At 48.4% G+C, this 15237-nt stretch overlaps 1 long non-coding RNA gene across 1 annotated transcript in view; it reads right to left on the bottom strand.

Moving 5' to 3' along the window:
• The window catches only part of LOC144139418 (uncharacterized), a 72581-nt gene that overhangs the window by 30416 nt on the left and 26928 nt on the right, over window positions 1–15237 (bottom strand). Inside the window, exon 3 of the long non-coding RNA XR_013316201.1 lies at window positions 3025–3104. This is a non-coding gene — a long non-coding RNA (uncharacterized LOC144139418). The remainder of the gene's footprint in view (window positions 1–3024; window positions 3105–15237) is intronic.

Here is a 15237-nt window from a genome sequence, read left to right as displayed (position 1 = left end):
TCGAGGCTCTCAATTGCAGAGTTTGACCTTGAATTCTTTGAGATAGATAGTCGCCTCAAGGAGAATGGAGGAAGCATTGAGCTACGGGCACGGGAGAGAGGAGTCTCGTGGGTCGCAGTCGGCGATGAGGCCACACGGAAAAAAGAAGATAAAGGAAAGGATTTTGAAAAGCCAGCCGCAGAGGTGGAAGTGGTGTTCCAGGCACGAGAAGTTGAACGTGCTGAGTGTGGCACGCGGGCAGACGAACCGCGTGCTGGCATGCCTACTGTAAATGCGCCGAGTGAGGTAAGCGGTGCACACCTAGATGGCGAATCATCCGAGCCGTTTGGAACGCGCTCTCTGTCGGAACGCTTCGCTGTCGTACGACAGGCGCGAAGAAATGAATCGAGCAGGGAAGTCCTGCAAAAGCGCGTGGTCCCGCGCAAAAGGCTGTTGCTAGCCGAGAATGACCAAGCTGTGACACACTGCTTCCTGCAGAAACGAACACGTTCTCGCAAGAAAGTTCTCACGCACGAAGGGATTACAGTTGTTGCGCACTCCGTGAGAGCTCAATTAACTGGGCCGAAGAACGCGCGCACACGCAAGGCTGCGGGTGCAGTCGAAAGGTACCGATCTTTCAAGATGCCGTTGCCGGAGTCATCATGCGGCACCATTGCGATTGACAGAATCCCTTGGAGAAGCCAACCCGACCATGCAGCCAAAGGAGTCCAATGGACGCGTCGGGAGAAGGTGAAGATGAAGGTACATGTGAAGTAACCGGACTGAAGACACTAATTCGACTTGGCTAGCAATCTCATGCCTAAGGGAAAGGGACACACTTGAAAATACTTTATTTTATGAAAGGAAAGTGCTAGATTGCTGTGTAATACCTTAAGAGGTTGTGCTGTGTCAAATGGGTGCGGACTACTTGAGCCGCCTTCAGTGAGGGCATGGAACGGTCCCGGTTCGTAGAACTGTGGTTTATCACTATTTCCGTGCATTTTTAGTGTTTCTGTGCATTTTGAATCATTGCTATGTAGTGTGAGAGTGATCAAAGTGAGAGTCGGACGTGGAAGTGTGGTAGTGTTATTAGTGACTGCAAGTGAAGTGCGCGTCGACCAACAGACCTGCACCATCAAGGACTGTTACCCGCCAACAGCCATTGACCATCGACGGACTTTTCACCGGAAGTGATTTTTCCCCCAAAACACTTCTTTCATGGGGGCAATTGTGAAGAGGCGCTGCTCAACAGACAGGGGTCGGCAGGTGGAAGCGAGGAAGACGAGGTGTGGGTGGAGGCGGAAGAAGGTCGCGAGAGGGAACGAGGACGAAGAGGAGGTGGCGAGCGCGGGAGGCAGGAAGCAGGTGGTTCCAGAAGCTCTCGGCTGGGCGAGAACGCCTAGGGGGTCTTCGTCCCGGAGCCGCACATCCCTGCTGGAAGCTCTCAGCTGGGCGTCAACGCTCAGGAGATCTTCAGACCGAGCAACACCTGGTCTCTTCCAGACGAGACGGTCCACAGAACACACTGGCCAAATACGACGTGTTGTTCACCGGCACCGGCGCAGCACCGGCATCGACAAGGGCAACGAGCCCAGCGCACCGAGCTCTGCGCACCGAGTCAACGCACCGGCTTAGACCTAAACGTGAGCGCGAACAATTTGGAGTGGGTCTTCTCGCAGGGGACATTGTGATCATAGGACTGTTCTAATTAGATTAGCTGGGTGTTCATTTGTGCACGTTATTTTGTAATTTGTCCCGTGAATATAATTTGGTCCTTGTCCGTAGCCAAATCGTGTCTACTCTTTTCCGCACCGTAAATTTTAACCTCCTCATTTACAAAAAACAACCTGCATCACAAACGGCGTTTGTTGTTATAACGGCGTTAATTACGATGTTTAACGGTGTTAACATTCTGTTAACGTGCTGACTGTCGCTGTTGGAAGGTGCGCCAGCCCGTTCGTTGACTGATTCGTTGGCGGCCATTCAGCGCATCGGACGGCGCTGCGCAATCAACCGAAGCAACTGAGGCAGCGGGCGCACGCACTGCTTATAAAGCAGCTCTCGTGGAGAGAGAGACGAGAGAAAGAGACGCGCATTCGCGCGCTTTACCTTACAGCTGGCGAATGAGACACGGAGGGAAAGCGCGCTAGCGAGCACAGACATCGTGGAGAGGAGAAGGGGAGAGGAGGGGTACGAGCGCGCGCGCTGACGTGGAGAGGAGGATGAGAGAGAGCGCGCAGAGCATAGACGCGCCTCGGAGGGGAGGAGCGCGCAGCGCATAGACGGCGCGGGAGCGGAGGGAAGAGGAGAGGATGGTACGAGCGCGCGTTATCGCACAGCTGGCGTGAAAAGGAGCGGTGCGGACGGACGCACGTTCGACGCATGACAGGCCCCCGCTATAAGATCTGCATCTAAAACCTGGTTTATTCCCAGAAGCCGTCAGCGGATGCCCAGTGGGCAATATTGCGTTTCCATTGTCACTAATGAGAAGTGTTTCCGTTTCCTCTTAATGTCTCGTATATTGTAGACATTTACAGTTCTTCAGAGAAGGCTGAGAGTGAAGGACGCTAAGGTTCTTTACTCCCTCCATCACTGTGACGTATTGAAAGTCGCGCTTGCTTAAACGCGCTGCACGCTCACAATAATAGGGTTTTCTGCGGCAGTTTTCTGTGTTATTCGGAACACTCAGTAGGAATGGCGTTACAGCCCATATGCACCCAAAAATCACAATCAGGGTTTATCTTGCGTGAAAGTAAAGTAAGTTTCAATCACGGTTTTGGGGATAGCTGCTTTTTTAGGTATTACTTAACCAACGGTACCTAGTTAAAACGTAAATACAAGGTTTTTTAGTGATTTTCTTCCAAAACCTTTTTCAGGTTTTTAACGAGATGTCCAAATGACATGGCAACAGATTTATTCTTTTGGAACACGTCCATAGTATATCAATTCGAGGATAAAGGCGGTTTGTTTTAACACTTCAATGTATTTTTTGTGCTGGTATGAAATATTCAACCTCCTACATCGCCCTGAAAAAGGACTACTTACCGGTCGGTAAAAGGATGTCCTTCAAGGGACCCACCCCTCTTCTTCTTTTCAACAACAAGGCAGTATACCTTTGGCGTTTTCTGCGGGAAGGACGAAAATTGGTCTTTGTCATAGAAACCCAGCCAAGGAAAAGATCTATTACTTCCTAAAATACGAATATACGCCTGTATTTTCTACGCGTTTGTTTAAACATTAGCATTTTTATATACCTGTCGACTTGATAACAAAGTCTAAGAAAATGAGGAATACCGCACACTTTGTTACTATGATCTCTTCCCAAAGTGTTCCTCAATTTTTTGTTAAACCTAAGCTAATCATCCCTTAGTTCGCTAACTTCTACTCATCATGGGATCGCTTGGGTGTAACAAATTTGTTTGCGTTATCTGCCCATGACACTTTTTTTCTAGTTACTTGCTTCCTACAGAACAAAATTTGTTTTGTAAATTAAGCCAAAAATGTTCCATGCAGCTTTGTCCTATATTTTATTGTTAGTAATTATGAGAAAAAAGCTCGGAACCTAACTAAACCACAGGTAAAAAAATTAAGAAGCGCAAACTACGAGAAAGCATGTTAGACCATGTACACTTGTTTTTTATAGTGTATTTTCACCTAAATATAGTGAAATATTTTGACAACAACAGTTCCTTCATTAACCTATTGTTTCTCCTCGCAACGTCGACTTGATACTTGACGGCCAAATGCTTTCCATTTCTTTTGATATCAAATATCTAGCCTCAAAAGCCCCATTTTCTACCTGAAGTTGATGCCCATAATAATACACGTTTTCATGAGACTTCAGCTTCTGGTGAAGGCATCACCATCTGCATTCATCGTAATCACCATCATAGGCGCACTATTACAGGCACACGCCACCATTATTATCAGCGGTGTCTGGGCTGGAGCGGGAGCAGTGCTCCGCGAAATAAGCGATGACCACGTCTGAGTGCCTCGGTTGTGGTAGATCGCTGGCGCTCCCTACATAAAGACGGCCGTTGCGCATCGACAGTAAACGTAGCACAGCGCATCAGTGCATCTAGTCCACGGCTGCGTCGAACAAGGCCAAAATTGATATTCACAAGTGATGTCAATTTTATTTTTGCAGGAAAGTGCCAGTGTTTTGTACCTTTGGTGCGCCTAAATATACCTAAAGGTTTCTTTCAAGGCATCGGAAAATTAGCGCAGATAGCTCGGCAATTGTCTGCGACCTATTTAATTAGGAACATTAGCCGCACACACTGTCTGCAGTATAATATGGACGTATGAGTAAATGTTAACTGGGTTCTTGGATACCTGGGTGGATTCGAAATAAAACCGCTTACATCTTCGCTACCAACCTCTCCTCTCACAATCGCCGTAGGTAGAACACAGATTCAAAAAGGGGGGATGAAAGAAGAAAGCACCATAAAACCCGTCCAGGCTTTCATCATCAGCCGGATAATCTACGTCACCCCTTACCTTAATATCAAGAAGGGGGAAAAAGAAAAAATCAACAGTATGAATAAAAGGGCATATAAACGAGCTATTGGACTGCCAATGTCAACCCCAAACGACAGGTTCGATGCCTTGGGCATTCACAACCACATCGACGAGCTCATAGAGGCGCAGCGAATCTCACAATTTGAAAGGCTCTCCCAAACTCCTACGGGGAGACAAATTCTAAGAGAACTTTGCATTCCCATAGGATCGTCACAAGCCGAAGAAGTTGACGTACCGGCCACGCTTCGAGAGCCTATACGCACAACTCCACTACCCTTAAACATGAATCCGACATTTAATAGGGCCAGGCGAATGGCAAGAGCACAAGCTCTCACAGCACAATACGGCAACAACCCCGAAATAGTATTTATAGACGCAGCGGACTATCCCGGCAACAACGCCATGGCTGTGGTGGTAGTGGACCACATAGGACAAACGCTCTCCTCGGCGACAGTTCTCACAAAAAATACTACATCTTCAGAACAAGCAGCTATCGCTTTAGCGATCACCGCAACACGAGCCAGATACATAATCAGCGACTCGAAGGCAGCCATACGTAGCTAAAGCAAAGGGCGGATATCCCAAGTCGCCGCAAGAATGCTTCAACATCTGCAAGCACCAAATTACCGGTCAACGAAATTTATATGGACTCCTGCACACGAAGGGTTACAGGGCAACGAACAGGCCCACACAGCTGCTTGCGAGATCGTCACCCGAGCAGCAGTTAACCCCCCCGCAGTGGCAACAGAGCACTCAGAGAAATTCGACAGCGTCAACTCGTACAAAGAGATAACCAATTATTACAAACACAGCAGTTGCGAATTTCCAGCGGCCCACCACACCCTCAACGCTGCGCAGGCTAAAAGCATGGAGGCAACTTCAAACCAATACCTACCCGAACCCGCTGGCCTATAGTCACTTCCATCCAGAGATCTTCTCGGATAAGTGAAACACATCGGCCACCGCGCAGACCTCACGCACATTATGTGGAAATGCCAGAGAAAACCACGGAGCAAGACCCCTCTACCCCCCATAGATATCAAACACCTAGAGCACTGGGAAACCCTGCTGCGCAGATCTGATCCTCTAACGCAGCTATGCCTTGTCCAGATGGTCGAAGAAGCCGCCAGGGACCAAGATCTCCTGGCTGACTAAGGCGGCAAAGAGAGTCCAAGCTCTCTACTTTTTGGCAAATAAAGTTCTTTTTCTCTCTCTCTCTCTCGACGGTCGACCCACTCCACAAGACCGAAAAACCACGAGGTTTGCCGAAGCAACAACGAGGAAAATTGCTTTTGGGCTTGGCACTTTGCGACCAGCAATCATTGCCGGGCGTACTACGTGCCAGCTGCCATGGTCCTATACTTCAAGCAAGTGCTGGTGCTGCACAAACGGATGACGTCATAGTCGAATGGCGAGCTTACATTCCTCATCGTGGACAACCGCAACCAAACGACATTGAGTCCACCCGTTTGACATAACCTGCCACCAATTTTACTTATAGGAGCGCCCTACCTTGTGAGGAAGTACCTTGGTATTAGGCGGGTTCCCAAGGGTCACCGCGGTCAAGTGACAACGTACGTGTGCTTTATATCAACTTCATCATCGTGTTTCATCTTCACCGAGTAATTATTTCCCCATTTACGTCACAAGTGTGTGGTGTACATTAAGAGCACATATAATCAATTCCCATATCGTACTTTGTTACTTTCTGTACATTTCTTTAACCATAAAAAACATGGTTTTCAAAAAAAAACTTTCCTGTGACACTCAACTCGACCTGTTAATTAACGACATGAGTTGTAGCCTCCATATTAACTTACCTGTAGAAGCCACTTTTATTGTTTTCAAAAAAAAGCCTTTGACAAAGTTTCACATAGTATAGTATTTTTGAAGCTTTCGCTTCTTAACCTTAGTCACCTTATTTTTAGTTGGATATGTCACTAACAGTAAGCACTTCTTTTGTGCTAGTAACCAACGCTACTCCCTATCCTCTGTAACCACCGGCGTACCTCAAGGCACCGTTCTTGGTCACTGACTATTCGTAATCTATATTACTGACCTCCGCAATCGCTTAGCTTCTAACAGTCGTCTTTCAACAAACAATGGTGTCATTTACGTCCTGTTCACATTGAAACGACACTTTCATACTACAGTTTAATGTTTGTTTCATTCAATCATGGTGCAAAAAATAGCTGATGTCTTTCAACAAAACCAAAACTTGTGTCACTTCCTTTCACCACCGACAGTCTTCTTCATCCACACAATACTACGTGTTTCATACTGAAATTACCGCCTTTAATTCATGTAAATACATCGGCATCAGTCTAACTTCGGATATTTCGTGGGCATGCCATATAATGGACATTGCACAAAACGCCAACCGCGTTCTTGGCTATCTCCGAATAAATATGCATCTAGCCCCACCTTCTGTTAAACCTTTAACCTATCCAACACCTGTCCGCCCGAAGCTTTAATGTTAATGTTCCCACCGGGATCCCCACCAATTCACTCTTATTAAAACATTTGAATTCATTGAAAATGGCGGCCAGATTTACTTAATCAGACTGCGCCTATTATACCAACGTCAACGAACTAAAATCTCAAGCTAACTTGGTTAACTTACGTCACGACGCAAGATTTCACGACTGTGCTTGTTTCATACGTTTTATCATGCATTACACCTGAACGAAGGTATCCTTCCAGCTTATCTTCTTTCATGCCGTGTCATCCTCTTAATAGCTGTTTATCCCAACCCATGCGTATACTACTGCCCATTACTCTTTGTTTTTTTTTAAAACATCAACGGAATGAAACGATCTTCCTTCTGACATAGTGAACCACTCCTTATCCCCCATTTCGCAGAGGAAATCGAACAAATCATCTGTCAATGAACTGTCTACCCACTCATGTCTCTCCCGTCGATTTGGGTCGTTGAGTTATTGTAAAGTACACCGCAACACATAAATGTCAACCATATCCCGCGTGCGCTACAGAATTTTGCACGCTAAGCTGACAGTGTGAACTATCTATCAGTTGATGTCATACTTTACTCCTCTATCATCCTGATAGCCCGTCTTTCCTTGATAACCTTTTCGTGCTCAAATTTGATATATTAATTTATCGGCTACTCGTTTTCGCAATGTTTCTGGCCATAATGCTATTATTTAGAAACTATTTTTTTCTCCATTTAACTTCTGTACCTAAAACTTTCTTACCCGGGTGTAAGCTTTCGGGGGGTACATTCCAAATCTTGGAAATCTTTATTGACCATACCACTTACATTGAGACGATGCCATTCATGTACTTTCAATGAGGACGAGATTTGCAAATTTGGAAAAACAAAGCCACAATTGTAGGTAGGCGGCATCTAGGCAAAACGGCAGCCAACGGGCTCCCTGGCGCGCACGACCTGTTCGAGCGTGGCGGTTAGACTCAGGCGACCTTGGGTATTCCCGATGGAGAGTGATTAACAAAGCTGTTCTGTGAAACAATCGGACACGTTAAATGACCTTTACCAAAAAATAACTAAACGCCTCTGAGAAATATGTTTTATGGTGCGGGCACTCTATGGTTTTTTTGCACGCAATTCCGAAAAAAGACGGAAAAAAAAGAAAATACACACTGGGTAATAAAGAATGAAATAAAAGCGCGGTGAAAAAAGCTAATAGCAACAACTAAATTGGATGCCCAGCTTATTGAGGTAAACTGAAAAAAAATTACGCTCACCTCCCCTCGCGGGAACCCTGGTGTGATGCGACGCTGAAGGGGGTTCTATTGTGCGTTTCCGTTGGGTCGATTGTGCGTTTCCGTTGGCGTGAGCAATCGTCGGTTAATGCGAAAAAAAGAAAGAGAGAGAGAGAGAGAGAGAGAGAGAGAGAGAGAGAGAGAGAGAGAGAGAGAGAGAGAGAGAGAGAGAGAGAGAGAGAGAGAGAGAGAGAGAGAGAGAGAGAACGTAGCACGGACGACCGTCGACTGAGAGACCGGCCGGAGCGCGGCACTCCGCGTAATGCGCAGCGCGCCCGAAGGAGAGGAGACCGCGGAGAGAGGGGGCTGCACATGCTCAAAGCGCGCTTGCACCGCGCGCAGTGCCGCCCACCGGCGGAGTGAGAGAGCGCGCCGCACTGCGCGCGTCACAGATGTTGGGGGAGAGGGCAGGCTATCACGGCGAGAGGAGAGGGGGTGAGCGAAGGAGAGACGCAGCTATGCGGACACGGACGCGGACGCTGACGACGACGGACGCAGGACAGGGGCGCCGGCAAGAGATGCTCCTCTCAGCGTCGCATCTAAAATGCCGGTAATATTCTCAGGCTAGCTAACCCAGGCGGCATGAAAACGACTGGTGCATATGACGCAGTCCTTACGAATGCGAAAGTGCCATATTCAAATTGAAATTTAACATACAAGTGCCCGGAAGCTGTTTGAAGCCTGTGATAGCGGTAATTGCTCTTCGATGCTGATGAGTGACGAGAAAAAAAATCCCGTCATCTCCACGAAGTGAAAGATGATGACAGGGGCGAAGCTCAAATGCTTAACGGTAAAACCGTGAAACATTCGCCAATACATCATATAAAGACTCGACACGTCAAGCTTTCCACCGCTCCGTTGAGTAGCTCGTCAATGACTTCGATATTTGTGGTGACTATGTAGGGCATGTTTTAGACGATGAGAATCTCAATGGGTAAGTTGGCGAATTTGGTTTGTGACATTTTAGCCACCTTCGCCGTCGCCTTCTGCAGAGCGTCTTGTGTCGCGTAATCCGCGGTACGTGTCTTCAGCTCGCAGGCGATGAATGACAACCTCCTCTTCTTCCTCTCCTCCTTGTTGGGTAGCAACGAACGCGTTGAATGTTTTGACCTCTTCGGCCAATGTTTGGTTGGCAAATCCCTAGGGGGATCCTGCGAAAATCATCATCATTCCGCCGTGCTTGGCAACAACAAGGGATGGGACAGGGCCCGAGCAAGAGGAGCTTGGCCCCTAAAATGTAAAAACTGACCCTCCCTATAACAAACGAAAAATGCTGATTGATTGATAGAATTTTTAAAAGGTTTCATGCGCAGACGCTACACAGGCGACGACGCGCGCCGTAGTGTACGACTCCAGAATAACCTTGCTTCCTGGGAATCTTTACACACGGGCTTCTTGCTTTTTGCTTTTGTGTTTTGGGTTTTAGGTTTCACTTCTCATCCCCATAAGAAAAGCGGCTGCCGCGGTCGAGGAAAAATGATGATGATGGTTCCATGTTAATGACGCAAGGCCAAGTGTGGCTAAGAGCGCCAAAAGAGTGGTTATATATGAGTGGTGAAACCGTAATCACTAAGATAGGTCAGCAAAAACTGGAGTAGCATCAGAAAACGACAATGAGAATGGATGGTGTATAAGGCCAGGGATTGAACGTGTGTGGTATAAAATTAGGCCTACAATTTACCTTAAGCTAAATATTTCAAAACGCGCGTCACAGAAAACATCGGATCTTCACACAGGGAAAACGCTGGATGTAGTGGGATGTGGAGTTTTTATAGTTGTGGGAAATGTTTGCGTCGTGTTGTGTCAAGTTCGTTGCATTGAATGAGTATGTGAACTACGGATAGGGGACCTCCACACCCGCTACCAGAGGTCTTGAAGACCCCGTGAGGAAGTACGAGTGTATGATATGTGTGCGCCCTATCCGTAACCTACCAAGGGCAACTTATGTGTATTTGTTGCGTGTGTCAGTGGTGTATGGTCCAAAGCGTGGTTTTATAACGTGTTACTTGTTATCTGTCTGCTCACTCCAGTGTATTTGCAATGTCTTGAAGAGTTCGCGTATGCTGTGTGGTTTCATGTCTGTATACGGCACTGTTGCTATCTCAACTGTATTCAAGAATGTAGCAGCAGTGGCCATTTGATCCGTGGTTTTGTTACCGGTTTTCCTGGAACCCAACAGAAAGTTATTTGTAGGTTTGATGCATATTCAGACATGATAGCCTTAAAAACATGATTGTTTTTAAGTTTTAAAACGGTTTCCTGATGCATGTGCGCGTACAACGCACAGTGGGTTCATGTACCCAATGAATTAGAAAATTTGAAGCTTAACTATGTGATTTAAGACAATTAAAATACCGCATGCTTCTGCGGCGAATATACTGTTTAAAAGGTCCATTGTTTTACTGATATGAAAGTTTGGCCCATGCGTAGCCCAAGCCACAGCAGTTGCAGTCTTGGACGCCTCACTGAAAAATTCTCCACAATGGTGGTTGTTCTGCGCAAACAATAAATGCTGCAGATTCGCAATTCTTGGTGACCTGTTCTTGTTCAATTGCCAAAAAGACAGGTAACGCAACACCAGGGTGGAGATGCCATGGTGCAATGGAATCAATGATGGGTGCCTTGTGGATGCCTCAAAATGGGACTGCTAGCTCAGAAGCTTTTTCTTGCATTCTGAGAGGAAACGGCATGGATATTGATGGACGATTTAAAATGATTTGCTGTGAGGATGCATCACTAATGGTCAGAGAGAAAGGATGATTTGTCAAAGATTTGATTTTTGAGGCATGCTAAACATTCATGTCCAGCCTCTGGTGATGTAGGGACTGTTTATAGCATTCAACATACAGACTTTGGACGGGGGTAGTGCGAAAAGCGCCAAATGCAAGGCGTAGCCCCAAATGTAGCGACAGGTCTAGCACTTTTAGGGCCGTTTTTGTTGCGCACCCCTATACGACACCGCCGTAGTCCAAGCGAGATCCCAATAGGGCGCTATACACATGCAGCAGCAGTTGCTTGTCTGCACCATACGACTGGTGGAAGAGAAGTTTAGGAATATTCACAGTTTTTAGGCATTTTTGCCTAAATTATTTCAAGTGGGAAACAAATTTTAGTTTTTTATCGAAAGTTACACCGAAAAACTCGCGCTCCAGTTCAACAGGAATTGAAACGCCATTATGAGTAATATCTGGGTCCGGATGAATCCCGCGCTTCCTGGCGAACAGAACACAAGAACTTTTCTCTGGATTGAGTTTAAAACCATTCTTGTCTGCCCAGCTGGCAAGTTTTTTAACACCAAGCTTGACCTGACGTTCACAGATTGATATATTACATGATTTAAAAGGTAGCTCCACGTCGTCTACACGCATAGAGGAAGAAATGGCAGGTGGCAGTGCCTTACCAAAAGAGTTCATTTTTATTATAAACAGAGTACAGCATAGAACTCCACCTTGTGGCACGCCGTTTTTTTTCGCACATGAATCCTTGGCAGTGCATTAGAAACTCTTACGCGAAACGTTTATTCAGACAAGTAACTAGCCAGGGTGTTTAGCAAATAGACTAAAAAAGCGAAAGATCTCAGGTCACTGAGGATGCCGTATCGCCAAGAGCGGTCATAGGACCCTCTCAAAGTCAAACGACAGCGTTGCGCAGAACTGTTTATGAATTCAAGGGCGAAAGGTTTGTCATTCGTGGATCGCCCCACCCTGAAGCCTTTCTGGCAGCCCTCTAGGGGACCATTGTACTCAAGAAAGTGCACAAGTCTCCTATTTATCATCTTCTCGAGGAGCTTGCACAGGCAGCTTGTGAGAGCAATGGGCCGATAACTGGCAGGAGAGGTAGGGTCCTTCCCCTACTTCGGGAAAGCCACTACTGTGGCCTACCTCCAAAACTTTTGAATATGCCCCGAAAGCCATATTTTATTATACAGGTGTAGGAGTGTTTCAAGTTTGTCTGCGTGTAAGTGTTGTAACATTGTGTGTGTATTGTGGTCTACGCCATGAGCTGAAGGCTTACAAGTGCCGAGAGCTACCTTCAGCTCTTGAATTGAAAAGGCTGAGTTATATGAGGTGTTGGACTTATTATTGTCATGCAAGGAATCTTTTTACAGGATGTTTTGTGTTGCGTGAAAGTGTTTGTGTAGTGTGCTGAACTGCACACGTGTGGAAGTATTGTGCGAGTGTGTTATTCTGGTCTGCCAGTGTGTCCGCTGTTGTACTAACGAGGGGCGGGCTGTGTGTCTGATGTCCTTTGAGTTTTCGTATACCTGTCCAGACATTGTATGCGCCGGTGTATGAGTTAAGGGATGTCAAGAAGGGGCGCCAACGTTCTCGTTTTGCCCCACGGCGACACCTTTTCCGAACGCCTTTGTTCTTCTGAACAATAATAGGTAACCCGACGTGGGGTACCGACGGACGATACCCCACGCCTTGTTCTGGGCCTCTCGCGCCCGCCTACAATCCCCGTTCCACCACGTCCTCCTCTGGTTGCGCGGCGCCCCACAGGCGTGGGGAATAGACTTTTCAGCGCCATCGAGGATGTGCGCCCTGAGTAGTTGGGTAGCTTCTTGCACATGTAGATCGCCTCTGGCTGTGTGGTGTACTTTGGATGTTTCTATAAATGTGTTCAAGATTGCGCTTACTTCGTTGAACCTATTATGGGAAGATGAACTGCTTGGGTCTTTATATGTTAATGAAGTAGGAAAGTGGTCACTACCATGTGGCTCTGAGCCCACACCCCACTCAAGACGTGGAAAGAGAATTGCCAACTCAATGGGCAAATCAAAATGTGAGTATGTATTCTGTCCTACGTTATGGTGTTTAGGCTGTTTCTGGTTTAAAAGGCATGCTATCAAGGATGTTACAAACTTCTCTAGCAGACGACCTCGGGAATCTGTGCGAGAGCAGCCCGAAAGAGAATTGTGTGCATTAGGTTGCCTGTTAGGATGTTTACTTCGGGCAGCTGGTCTGCAGCGCCTCGAAGTCGGAGCTCGGAAGTGCAAAATCGGGAGCAATGTATAAGGAGCATACCGTTATCAACCTATTATATATTATGGTGGGAATTGCTACAGCCTCAGGAACTGTGTTTTAAGTGACAGGGTGGGATGCTAAGTATTTCCGTGCGAATATGGCAACACCACCAGAAAAGTGTGTGCAGCCATCCCTGTCCTTTCCGAATACCATGTAACTATTCAAGAAATTTCTGTAATTGGAATATAAATGTGTTTCCTGAACACACATTACACTTAGGTCATTAGCATGCCGTACTTCCTATGCATCGTTAAGATGTTTAAGAACGCCTCTGCAATTCTATTGGTATATGTTTTCTCTTCCCATTATGAAGTGTTCGGAGCCACCGGAGTGTGTTTTTATGCATCGTCCTTCGGCACTTCGACTCTAGGAGGGGGCGTTTTCGGCCTCTCTAGTTGTTTGGATGGAGGGACACGTTCCTTCTGCTGTGACACGAACAGGAATGGTCCCGCGTCCATCTCATCCTCGGATGTCCTAGGGCTGCCCGAAGTACCTCGCCCCTGGATTGGCTCCCATTTGCGCGCCCTTCGTTTTTTGACCCACTACCACCGAAGGTATCGGGAGCACCACAGGTGGCACGGGCGGTGCGGCCTTGCTGGGAGCCGATGTCGGACCCCCTGTGTATGTCTCCTCCGCATGATGCAGCGGAAGCAGGAAGGGTGAGGAAGCAGGGGCCAGGGTGCCATCGGTCCCAATGGTGGCTGTTGCCACTACAGCCGCTGCTGGCTCAGCAAGCGCTGTGGACGCAAGTTGGGCTGCCTGATGCAACAAGGGGGGGGGGACACGGAGCGAGACAAAGTCCGACTCTCGTAGTGGGTCCCCACCGAAACCAGATGCCGTTCCGACCACCGGCGAGCTGCGTCGGAGCACTTCCCCAGAAAGAAAGAGGCGAACCTCTTCCGCGCCTCTGGGAAAGTGATGTTCTCACTGATCTTAACATTGATTATCGGCTTCTCCTGCATGAATGAATGAATGAATATATTGTCAAGAAAAAGGAAAGGAAAGACCACCAGCAGGCGTAAATTGTCACACCTAGGGGTGGACACCGGAACGCCTGCTGGTGTGGGGGTTGGGGTAGAGGATGACATATTCATAGAGAGGAGAGACAGATGATAGAGGTGACATGTTTACAGAACACAAGAGAGAGAGGGGCATATTTACAAGCACTCACTCCCACACCCACACAAAGTCTGGAGCAAAAGAACAAAAAAAAAAGTTCGCACAGTCTCGTAAAAGTTCACACAGTCACTGTGCCAGAGAGTCAAGTGCCAGGCGGAGCCCTGAGGCATCCAGGTAGCCGCCCAGCGCCTCGTGGACGCTGTCCCTCTCCCTGGTGTGGCCCGGCGGCCATAGTAGCTCGTCTAGCGGCCGAGCCCTTCCTCCCAGGGCGGGCAGCAGTTCCGGCCTCCCTGCCGCATACTCGGGGCACTCGAAGAGCAGGTGCGGCAGGGACTGGACAGGTGTGCGGCAGTGCCGGCAGGCAGGGCTGTCTGCCAGCCCCAGGCGGTGCTTTCGTTCCGCCGTCCACACCGCCCCCACGCGGAGGCGCAGGATTGCCGAACGCTGCTGTCGGGGCAGTCGTGCAGCCCGCACAGGTGGTGGGGCCTCTCCAGCAGCCAGCCGTGGGTCCGGGTGCTGTGCCCGCACGTGCCGCTGTATAAGCAGGCGGGAGTCGTCCGCCGCTGACTGGGCATCCGTGGCCGCAGGCGTCAGTTCGTGGGCCTGAGCGGCCAGCTCGTCCGCCCGCTCGTTGCCCTCGAGCCCGATGTGGCCGGGCACCCACTGAAGCCGCAGCCGGGCACCCCTGCCTGCCAGCCGCTCCGCCTTCTCGCGCACTCCTCGAACCAGAGGGGAGTGCGGGTCGCCCTCCCGGATGCGCAGCAGAGCCACCCGGGAGTCGCACAGCAGGGCGCAGCGCTCGGGTGCGGGCTCCAGCTCCAGCAGCAGGTCCAAGCCCAGCTGGACC

The sequence above is a fragment of the Haemaphysalis longicornis genome, unplaced genomic scaffold (genome assembly GCF_048455015.1).
Source record: "Haemaphysalis longicornis isolate Haplotype H1 unplaced genomic scaffold, Haemaphysalis longicornis Haplotype H1 scaffold_5, whole genome shotgun sequence".
In the NCBI taxonomy this organism is placed as follows: domain Eukaryota; kingdom Metazoa; phylum Arthropoda; class Arachnida; order Ixodida; family Ixodidae; genus Haemaphysalis; species Haemaphysalis longicornis.
Note: the sequence above shows the minus strand (reverse complement) of the source record. Positions and strands in the feature narration are given on the sequence as shown.